We start from the raw sequence: 11,539 nt of genomic DNA, 5'->3' as shown, positions 1-11,539 counted from the left end.
TTACACTCTTATTTTCAAAAACTGACTAAACAAGTCCCAGCAAAAAAGCCTAAAATAATATTGGAAACTGAAAAGACCAGCTGAAAAGGAAATAGTTAAAACTATTAATGCTGAAATTCATAGAAAATATTTTTAAATGACTGCCAAAGGGATGAAAAAGATAAACAGAGTGCATAGTTGTGCTCTGAACAGGGTGTCTTCTCACTGTTAACATCATGGCTTCTATGAAGAAAAGTTGACAATTACTGTTTTTCCTTATAGACAATAAGAACTATACAACAGGGTGAGTTTCCATTTTTTGTGTTGTCCCAGGAAAGCGCAGTGTCAATATACCAACATTTAGGCCTGCACAGCTAAGGCACACCTCTCATCTCCCTTGTCAGTTTCCTACTGCCAGATTTTGCCTACTTGTGATTTTTTGTTGAAGTTTAAGTGATGTTTTGCATCTAATTTTTTCTTTTCTTTTTTTTTTTTGAGGAAGATTAGCCCCCTGAGCTAACACCCACCACCAATCCTCCTCTTTTTGCCGAGGAAGATTGGCCCTGAGCTAATATCATGCCCATCTGCCTCTATTTTATATGTGGGATGCCTGTCACAGCATGGCTTGATAAGCCGTGCATAGGTCCATGCCTGGGATCCATATAGGTGAACCCTGGGTCACTGAAGTAGAGTGCGCAAACTTAACCACTACACTACTGGGCCAGCCCCTACTTTTTTCATTTTTTATTGAACACATTCTCACAGCTTATGCACGTTTTCTGTGGGACAAGGGGGAATATACACAGAAAAATCAATTAGCCTGGAAGTTCCAGGCAAGGTCTTTTGATAGACTATGTAAGCATTTCAAAGTTCATCACTGAAATGGTCCAGCATTTGGAACAAGTGAAACCACCATCAGAGATATTACTGATGGCATTTTAATCTCAAACAGATGGACAGAGTCCTCCATCTTCAAAGTTGACATGTTTTTAAAGAGGTCAAGTGTGTTACCTGAATCTACGGGCAATTTTTTTTAAACATCTCACAAAGGTCAAACACATAGACACACCAGAGCAAACCAGCCTTCAAATAAGAGCCTCAGACTTCATTCCAAGCAATTATCTTCCCACGGATCTTTAAACTGTAAATGAATAGCCATTTCAAGACTACAGAAAGGTACACAAAATAAAAAGCCTTTGACAATTGACGGAATACTCATGTTTAGAAAGCTGCAAAAACTTTTTTTGACTTTTTGGCTTTTGTGGGGGTTCTTTGTTGTTTTGTTTTGTTCGTTTGATTGGGGTTTTTTTGCAGGGGTTGGCAGGGGCTGGGTTAGAGGGGTTGTTGGAGGTAAAATCTGCACTTTTCATTTATTTCTAAGTCATATGTCCATTCAACAAGCATGAGCCAGGTGTCTACATACTGGTGCTTGGGGAAAAAGAAATGAACAAAACACATTCTTCATCCTCCAGGAGGTCACAGACAGGAAGTCAGGACAATCACAGCCAGCAAAGTGTTGGGTCCTGGGTGGCTGTGCAGGAAGGAAGGGTGTGTGGGGGTGGGTTCTGGTTCAGATCGGAGTTAAGATGAGAACAACTTGAGATGAGTCAAGTAAATCCTGGAGAAACCAGAAGCTGCTGGCCATCTGGGGGAGTAGGGATGGGCAGTAATTGCCGGGCAGGGAGTAGGGGAAATGCAGTCTGGGCGAAGCCTACTAGTGCACTGCCCACTCGGGGAACTGCGACTGGAGAGGAGGATGGAGGAGAATCACCCAGGGAAGAGGCTGAGAAGCTGTCATAAATGGACTTTTGTTACGAGTTAAGAACTTTGAACTTTATCCTGAGGGCACTGGGCAAACAGAAAGGTTTGAAGCAGAATGTGATCTGATTACATTTTAGAAAAAAATCACTCTGAGTGAAATAGAAATGGCAGGATGGGATCGAGGAGACCAGCTGGGAGTCGTTTCCAGGGTGCCCTGTACCAGCTGAGGAGATGAGTAGGATCTAACACCCACCTCTGCAGTCAGCTCTCCAAGCCCTCCATCCTGGAGCGGGAAGTTTTGTCCTACGTGAAGGGGAGATTTTGTCTTCCAAGAAAAGTGTGCTCTGCTTCCCAAGCCCTGAACAAAGGGCTGCATCCAGCCAGATAAAGGCCCTGTTTTCTAATTTATAAACTCATAGAGGAAAGCTTGTTCTAATTCACACAAAGATAGCAGTATGAGCTGGGGCGGTCCTTGGGTTTGCGATTATTCAAGGGAGAAATAATAAGGTCTTAAACTAAAGCAGAGAGGAGAAGGCACTTACAGGGGCTATTCATTCACCAAACGTTTTAAGAGCCTGCTCTGTGTCAATCTCTGAGCACACCAAGAAAGTCATTATCAAGCTCTGCCCTGGCATAGGTGACAGAGTGAGATGGGAGGTGATGGGAACAAATGCATTGCAAATGTCAAAAACCTGATTTGCATCTGCCTTCTCAACCTGTTTTTGATCCTAATGTCCCCATTCTGGTTAATGTTTTCAGCACTCTGGGATCTCAAGACCCTAGAATCAGCTTTGACTCCTCCTTGCCTTCAATCTGTCAAGCTTTGTAGAGCTATGCCTGTAATATGGCTCATACTTTCCTCTGCTTTGCCATTCCGACTGCTTCTGACCCAAGTCCTTATTACTCCTCACTTGAACTCTTGAATGAAAGGTCCAGATGTTCTCCCTGCCTTCATTCTCTTGATCTCCAATCCATTCTGCTTTGGCAGGCTCTTTAAACCCAGTGATGACCAAGATCCTGTCAAGGGCCTGTACCTCATAGAAGATAAAGTTGAGATTCTTTAGCTTGATATTCAGGTTATTCCACAATGGAACCCCAAGTGTCTTTTCCAAACTTATCTCCCTCTATTTCCTGATTATTTCTGATAGCACTTTGCCTCAAATATCTTTACGCTCCATCTCCGACAATCAAACTCCTACACGCTCCACAATTTCCATGAAAGGCTGGCTGCCTTGTGAGGTAGTGAGCTTTCAGTGTTCCAGAAGAGGCTAAACAGAAACTGTGAAAGGGACTGGCCCCATGGGCTAGTGGTTAGAGTTCCCTGCACTCTGCTTCGATAGACTGGGGTTCACATATTCAGATCCTGGTGAGGACCTGCTCCACTCATCAGCCATGCTGTGGAGGCATCCCACAAGCAAAAAATACAGGAGGATTGGCACAGATGTTAGCTCAGGGCTAATCTTGCTCAAGGGAAAAAGAAGAGGATGGGCAATGGATGTTAGCTCAGGGCGAACCTTCCTCGGAAAAAAAACAAAAGCAAAAACCCAGAAGGAATACTGTTCAGGGGATCCTCACATGGAGAAGGGGATTTGTAAGATCGGTAGGACCCAAAGCCCAGTTGATCATCAGAATCACTAGGAAAGCTTTTGAAAGATGCAGATTCCTAATTCTCTCACTCTAAAAATTCTGACTAGAAAGTTTGGAGTAGTGCCTTGTGAATCTGTATTTCTAAAAGCTTCCAGAAAAGCCAGATTTGTGCATCTCCCCAAATGGCCTCATAAAATCTCTTCACTGTTACATTTCTATAAGGAAAAGCCTTCCCTGGACCCCCCAGAAGAATGCAGTTGTCTCCACCCCTGCAGTGAGAGCATTTATCATGCTCTGTCTTGTCGTATAACTACTTAAATTTATTTCAGTCTTCGCCGTGATGTCACAGGGTCCTGAGGTCACGAGTTCTGTATTGCACTCACTCAGATAGAGTCTTTCTATAAAGATTTGCCAAATTCAATTGAATTTGCTTGCAGTAGATCTGAAGCATACTATTTTCAGGACCAGAAATGAATGAGAGTCTAAACAAAACTGAAAATGGCACTATTAAATACAGAAGTCTCCTGACCACTGGACTTTGATCTCAGACGTGAAAGATTAGCAAACCTGAAATGTGTACTTTTCATTGAAACCGGATGTACACCATTAGTTCAAATGCAAATGTGAACTCGTGTAATAATATTCCATTCAGGTTTCAGACGCATTAGCCCCTCTTATCAACCCCTTTTCTTCCGGTGCTGATTTTCCCCTTCATTCTTCATGTTTGCCACTTTGCTTTATCTGGAATTGACCGCTGGAAGTTATTTTAGGGTGTGATGATAGATTCTAAAACTTCGTGGCACAAAACAGCCACAACAGTTTTTCTCTCTGCGGAAATATGGCCATGAAGTACTATTTCACTATGGAAAGCAAATATCTAGACAGGTTTTTCACACTCACAAAATTGCATTTTAAGTCGTGTATTTAAAATATGTATGCAATGCCAAGAATATATAAAAATTTGTAAGTAGATCTTTCAATTCATAGCAGAATATAGAGAATTTTCTTTTTAAAAGATCAACTTTATTGAAACATAATTACAGACAATAAACTGTATCTATTTAAAGTGAACAGTTAGATGAATTTTGACAGTTGTATACACTCATGAAATCACCATCACATACAGAACCTTTACTCATCCCCCAAAGATAATTTTCATTAAATAGTAATCATTCCAAAAGCAAATCTAAATTGAGTACATAAGAGATTCCTTCCTCTTTCTAAAATATATTTAGTTGGGTATAAATTGGAATTAGTATAAACCCAGTGACTCTCAACTAGGGGCAATTTTGCCCCTGAGGACTCATTTGGTAATGTCTAGAGACATTTTTGGTTGACTGAATTTGGGGTGTCGTGCTACTGGTATCTAGTGGGTAGAGACTGGGATGCTAATAAGCATCCTACAAGGCATGGGACAATCCCACTACAACAAAGGATTATCAGTCTAGAATATCAATAGTGCTGAGGTTGAGAAACCCTCGTGTAGATGTCCACATTCATAATTGACCGTGAATGAGGCAATATGATGTTCACTCTCTCAGTCTTTGCATTTCTTGTTGTCTTGCCTGAAATGCCACTCCACTGCCCGACAACTAATCTATGAGGAGAGTACTATTCTTCTCCCCATTCTATAATTGAGAGAAATTGAGGCTTGGAGAGGAACTAACTTGGCTAAGGTCACACAATTAGTACATGATAGAGCTGGGATCTGAATGCAGGTCCTTCTACTCTGGAGCCTATTCTTAAACTCGATGTGATACTATTGATTTTTTAAATGAAAATATAAGCTCTATGTCTTGCCTGGGCACTTAGTAAACAATCAATATATCTAACAGATATTAAACACGCCAAATGCACGTAGTCACTAATTCAATAGGAGAGAATAATTTCTTCCTATCAATTAGATCTTATTTTTTTCGAAATGATTGGTGAATGGGAATACATCATATATTTTTTGCTCCTTCTGTGTACCAGACATGAAAGCCTGTTTTCATTCAGTCCTCCTGGGAACACTGCACATGGTTATTACTAACCACATGTTTAACATGAGGAACCAGAATCTCAGAGTAACGTAACCACAATAGTGTTGAGATTTAAACCAAAATCATCTGAGTTTTTCTGTTTGTTTAACTGTAACAAACCTTCAATAGCTGGTGTTGTAGACTAATATCTGAGTCCCTCCAAAATTCATATCTTGAAGCCCTAACCCCCAATATGATGGTATTTGGAGATGGGGCCTTTGGGAAGTAATTAGGTCATGAGAGTGGGGCCCTAGTCTGATGGGATAAGTGTCCTTATAAGAAGATCCCACCATAGAGCTTGCTCTCTCTCTGTATTTGCCAAGTGAAGATACAGTGAGAACGCAGCCCTCTGCAAGACAGGAAGGGAGCCCTCACCACAACCTGACCTTGCTGGCTCCTTGAGCTCGGCCTTCCAGCCTCCAAACTCTGAAAAAATTAATTTCTGTTGTTTACCTACTCAGTCTATGGTATTTTGTTATGGCAGCCAAAGCAGACTAAGACAGCTAGAAATTATAAAAATTGTACCGAAAGAGCATTGTTTCTTAAACTCTCTCTTGTTCTTACCTTCAGATATGTACATCTGATATATATATCTGAAGGTAGATATGTATATATATCTACATCTTGTAGATACATCTTGTTATCAAGATAAAACTCTCGTTATGATCATTTTCAACATCCTTCTAAGGAACTCTTTTATTAATACACTTCTTATTTTGGAGCTAGAGTGAAATAATCTATATGATACACTGAGCAACAATGTGTCTAGACAGAGTGGGCCCTAAACAGGTGTTATTGTTTTGTGTTTTCTTAAACCCCGTACAGGCTTTTCGGTGTTTATTCTTTCACTAACATGTTACATTAACCACCTTTTAAAGCTTTCTGGAGGTCTAGTCAACAGTCTCTCTCTTTTTGAAGGGAGTATTCCCTTATCTCCCTACCCCCAATACCACTGTATATCATTCGTCCACTCATTTCTGCCTCCCTAAGCTGTACTAATAAGTCCTTGGGGTACGTCCCTTCTGCAAAACTCACACACACAAAAAACCCTACCACATTATGCAAATTGGCTTAGGGAACTCCTCTAGGCCTCCCGTTCCTACTTTCTGCTGTGTTCCTGGGTACTTTCTGCAGTCCCTGCTCTTTTTCCTTCATACGCTGGCTCAAACTTCTCAACTTGTCTTGGTTAAACTTGGAAACTAGATCTCAATTTCCTGTTTCATCACTGACCCAGAAGTCCCAAAGGATGACCTGGGAGGAATTGCTCAGGCTCCAGTGCCCCCAAATCCCTCTGCCCCAATGTGGTGTTCTCCACCACACCACCTTCCTTCTGCTCTAAGCTCAGTCTGGGGGAAAAGGATTAGGCTCTTCCCGTAGCACAGATCACAGTCTGCCCTGTGCCAGAGTTCTGCGTGTACGTGCCTATCTCCCCATGGGGGAGAGACTCTAGGTTCCATCCATCTTCATGTCACCACTCCCCCAGCACCAGGCCATGGCTGTGCTCAATACAGGAGATGAATTAGATTGGATCAATGGCTGTAGTTTTATTCTAGTTCTTCAGAGCTTCCATCCTTCTTTCCTTCTACACCTTAGCTCCTTGATTCCCCACCCTTCTTTGATACCACTTTGCTTTTATTCTTGACACTCTGGGTAAGTCAGAAGACCTGTCTGCAAATCAAGCTGTGCTATTTACCACTGGACGAGTTATTTAACCTCTCAGCCTTCATTTAGTCATCTACTATAGATGATAGATAGATAGATAGATAGATAGATAGATAGATAGATAGGTCAAGATTATATATAGAGAAAGAAAGAGAGAAACAAATAGTGTCTGATATATGGTAGCCCTCAGTAATTGTTAGTTGTCATTATTATTATCATTATTGTAGCTTGAAATTGACCATGGTGAGAGTATTTACACTGTGCAAATTGGTAAACACCACAAATTGGAACTTTTTTTTTGCTGCTGTACCAGCACACCACTAGGCTAGTGCCACATATTGAAGGGATAATATTTTGGATCTATTAGGTCAAATGAAACATTATTAAAATTAATTACACCTATTTCTTTTTACTTTTTTATATGGCTACTAAAAAATTTTAGATTACATTGTCATGTTTCTATTGGATAGTGCTGGGCTACATAGACCTTAATCTACATGGTAGCTTGACCCTATCTCACCCCACAGTGTGGTCCTCAGGTGTTTGTGGGCATGCCAGGGAGAGCACAGATCCTCCAAAAATTGGTGCAGGTTGATGCTTCTCACCTTTGTCAGCAGTTCTGTCTTTGAACCATTGTTTTTCCTGAGTCTTCAGGACCCTTCCATGGACTAATCACCTTGACATTTCAGACTGATCTCTTTACATCTCTGTTCCTATTTGCTGTGGGTTAGATCCCCTCCACAGCTACTAGAAATGTCTACTAAAGCAACCAGGAGCCCAAAATCTCTATCTCAAGGGTCCCTACGGACTTCATCACAGTTTCCAGGTGGCAAGGGAAGAGCCAATTCAATGCCCACCAATGAAAAAATTCTAGGGATTCTTATACATAGAAGCCCCCTCTTCTTACACTCTCCAGTTACTAAGACCTCATCTTCCATCCCTGGACAAAATTCTATGAAGGAAAAAATTCGTCTAACTTACAAAAAACCTACCTTTGATGTTTCCTAGCTGCCTCCACCTCTAACTTATACGTTATATTAAAGCCCCTTCATAATGTGTAAAATGTGAGATTCTGTTATTACAAGGTTAGTAAAAAATATTTTTCACTGGTCTTTTAGTTACTACTCAGAAAAATAAAAGACAGAGAAGTTTACTTGTTTGCTTTCTTTTTTTTAACCTGTGTAGAAGATTGACTAATACTAACAACTTATGTAAGCAGTAACACTCAATAGTCCAGGCAAGAATGTAAAGTACCGTGGCTACTAGAGTTGTGGCAATAGAGGTGGTGACAAATGGTCAGACTTGGGACATGCTTTGGAGGTAGAGCAATAAGACTCTCTGGGTTAGATATGATTAGTGAAGGAAATCAAGGAACAGAAGGTGACTTCCGAGTGGTTTGGCTGAGTAACTGTATAGTGGTGCCACTAACTGAGCTAACAGGAAGAGCAAGGAGGAGCAGATGAGGGGAGGCAGTTTGCAAATCAAGAGCTCAGTGTTGGACAGCTCCTCACTTAAGCAGCACAGATGTGCTTCAAATGACTCCAAGTCATTTTAATCTCCCCATTTTACCCATTTTACAGATGAGGAAACTAAGCACAGAGAGGTTATGTAACTTGGCCAAGGTCATTTGGCTAATTCACTCCATGTGATATTTTCCTTTACACAGCAGTATAGAGGTTAAGATTGTGAGTTCTAATCTCAGGACCACCATTTACTAGTTGCGTGACCCTTTGGCAAGGCACTTAATTTCTCTCAGCTTTGATTTTGTGCTCTTGAAAATGGAAAGTTTCCTGCTCAGAGTTTGTATAAGGGTTAAGTGAAACAAGACAGGCAATGTGCACGACATAGCATATAATAAATGTTCAGTGAACGTTAGCTAATGTTATAGTTGGTCACCTCCGAAGCTCAGAATATTGTAGGATTATGATCCTGGATTTACTCCAACTGAAAGAACTCATCTAAAAGGTATATTTTCTCCCTCCAATTGGCCTTAGGCTTTGGTCCTAGCTTCATTTCTCATTGTTAAAACTACATACTAGAATGAAAGCTGCTTGCCTATGATGGATATTCTCAGATGTCTAAAAATTAAGGAGTGGGAGGAGGAATAATAAGTAAACCTGAAATAAATCCTGACTAAGTAAAGGAAACATCAGAGGCAAAAGACAAGACACAAAAACTCCACTGAAAGGGTCTGAAATGACCAAAGAGAAAAAGTCCCAATCTTAATCAGGGGAAGTTAGTTGCATCAGTGAAAAAACATAACCACACATGATGCAATCAGGTTGTAGAGATCTTGATACCAGAAAGCCAAAGGTGAGGTTATTCAAGAGCATTGCCCCTTCAGGAAGAACTAGTTCATAATCAGCAAGATTGAGAAATTTTAGCTTAAATCCCTGGAAAATTCCTTTCTTGAGCCCACCCAGGTGCAGCGGCCTCCTCCAGCATCCCAGGGCACACTCTCATGTCAGAACGCCTTTGGTGATATTCTCCCTTCTCTATCATGGTATGCCCTTTGGCCAGAAGAAACTGCAGTAAAAAATCAGTGCCAACTGGATGGGGGGGAGGGAACTCTTCTGAACAGTCACCAAAATGGTGTCTTTTCAATAACTTTCCAAGGTAAAAGGAGGACGTGATCATTAAGACGGGTATGAAAAGATATCAGAGGAAGCATGTCACAAGCCAGACCACGGAGAGACAAGTAGAAGTGGCTAAAGTTTTGTGGCTTTTTTCAGAAGTGTAGGGGTACTCTACCCAAAATTCAGACTACCCCAGGCAGGCTTTCTCCAGTTTGGATCCTGGCTCCACCTGTGGGGTGGGGTCCTCAGTTCCTGCAGTCTGAGGAGACAGTCTAGTATAACTGAGCAAGAGTTCTGGAGATGAGCTGCTTTTTCAGTCATAATGGAATAATTATCAGAGTAACTGAGCAAATTTTTTAATTTTTTTAAGCCTAGGTTTCCTCATTAATAAATGTGGGAAAGAATATGATGATCATGTCTAGACCCTAACTTCACAGGGTTGCTGTGAGATGTCTGTGAGATAATGCACGTAAAGTACCTGGCACATAGATTTTAATAAGTGTTTACTCTTATTACATTATTATCTGGAGTTTCATTCTGATTAGACCAGAATGTCTCAGTGGGAATAAGTCTTTAAAAAACACTGTCAGGAATTTGCGCCTTTTCAGTCCATTTTTGTGGCTTGCCACCACTCTACAAAAGAATATTTATTGAGCACCCACTAGGTTCCCCCAAAACTTACTTAAACAAAATAGTGGAGAAACAATTCCATAAAGTCCCAAGAATATAAAAGGAGGCACGAGAAGACTAGACAAAGGTGGATTTCATGAGTTCAATGGAAGAGATAAATCACTGAGGAGGGCTAAGACCAGCTTTCACATGCCCACGAAGGTTAGGACCATTTCTGATCTGTTGTAGAGTTGTGATTTCCTCTTGGACATTATTTTCATTCCTCTTCTTCCTTTTCCCAAACACTTCGTAGAAATCCAGACAACCAGAAAAACGATTGGCTGGAAACAAATAGGAAATGGGAGGGGAGAAACTCTATTGTGTATCTCTATCTCAATTCTGTAAAAGCTCCACGAAAAGAGAAACCCCAGGGGAAAGAATATGTGGCCATTTAACCCTGGGGACCCGACAATGAAGAAGACACAAATGAGGGGGTTGCCTGGGGGGATGCCTGTCTACTCCACAGCAACTGTGGTGCAATAGGCCTCGGCCCAAAGCCCCCAGGTGATTTCCTCCTCAGAAAAGGCAGCCTGAGATCATGACTAGAATGCTAGACAGGAGGGCAGAAAGCTGAAGGTGGTACGAGAGTAATTTATTACCAAACCAGGGCACTTTATGAGTGAAAGGAAAGACTATTCAAAATAAGGCTGAGTCGACAGCACACACCAGAACTGTCCAGGCAAGCTAAGACATGACCACTCTAGTCATTGTCCATTGACCCACTCTATGCACAAACACATAACTAGAAGACTGGAAGATGTCTGCTGGGGAGCAAAGACAAAAAGAATGGAAAAGTGATGGGGAAGGAAACGTTTTAAAAGCACTACTGGTATACCAGGCCTATGCAGAGCACTTTATAATCATGATCTCATGTAATCCCTGCAGATTGGGAATTAGAGAGGAAGAGGTGTAGCTGGAATGTGAACTCAGGACTGTCTGAAGCTAAAGCACTTCATCCTTTCTGACCCATGCTCCCACCCAGGTCCCGGCACTCATCACCTCATTGGTAGGCCATAATGGTGATAGATGCTCTCTGCAGTACTTTGAAAACTCTGTTGGATACCTTTGTACATGGTGGCTCATTACAATCATCAAAACTCTGTAAGGCAATGAGGAAACTGAGGTTCAGAGAGGTTCAGTAATTTCTCCAAGTTCACGTACCGGTAAATAGTAGAGCCACAATTCAAACTCATGTCTATCTGGCTTCAAAGCCAGTGTTCTCACTCATGAGGCTTTAGAGAAGAGTCATGAGATTAAACTGAGTGTGTGGCAGTGGGTTTGAAC

The sequence above is a fragment of the Equus asinus genome, chromosome 25, assembly GCF_041296235.1.
Source record: "Equus asinus isolate D_3611 breed Donkey chromosome 25, EquAss-T2T_v2, whole genome shotgun sequence".
Taxonomy (NCBI): domain Eukaryota; kingdom Metazoa; phylum Chordata; class Mammalia; order Perissodactyla; family Equidae; genus Equus; species Equus asinus.
This window is presented reverse-complemented; position numbering follows the sequence as displayed.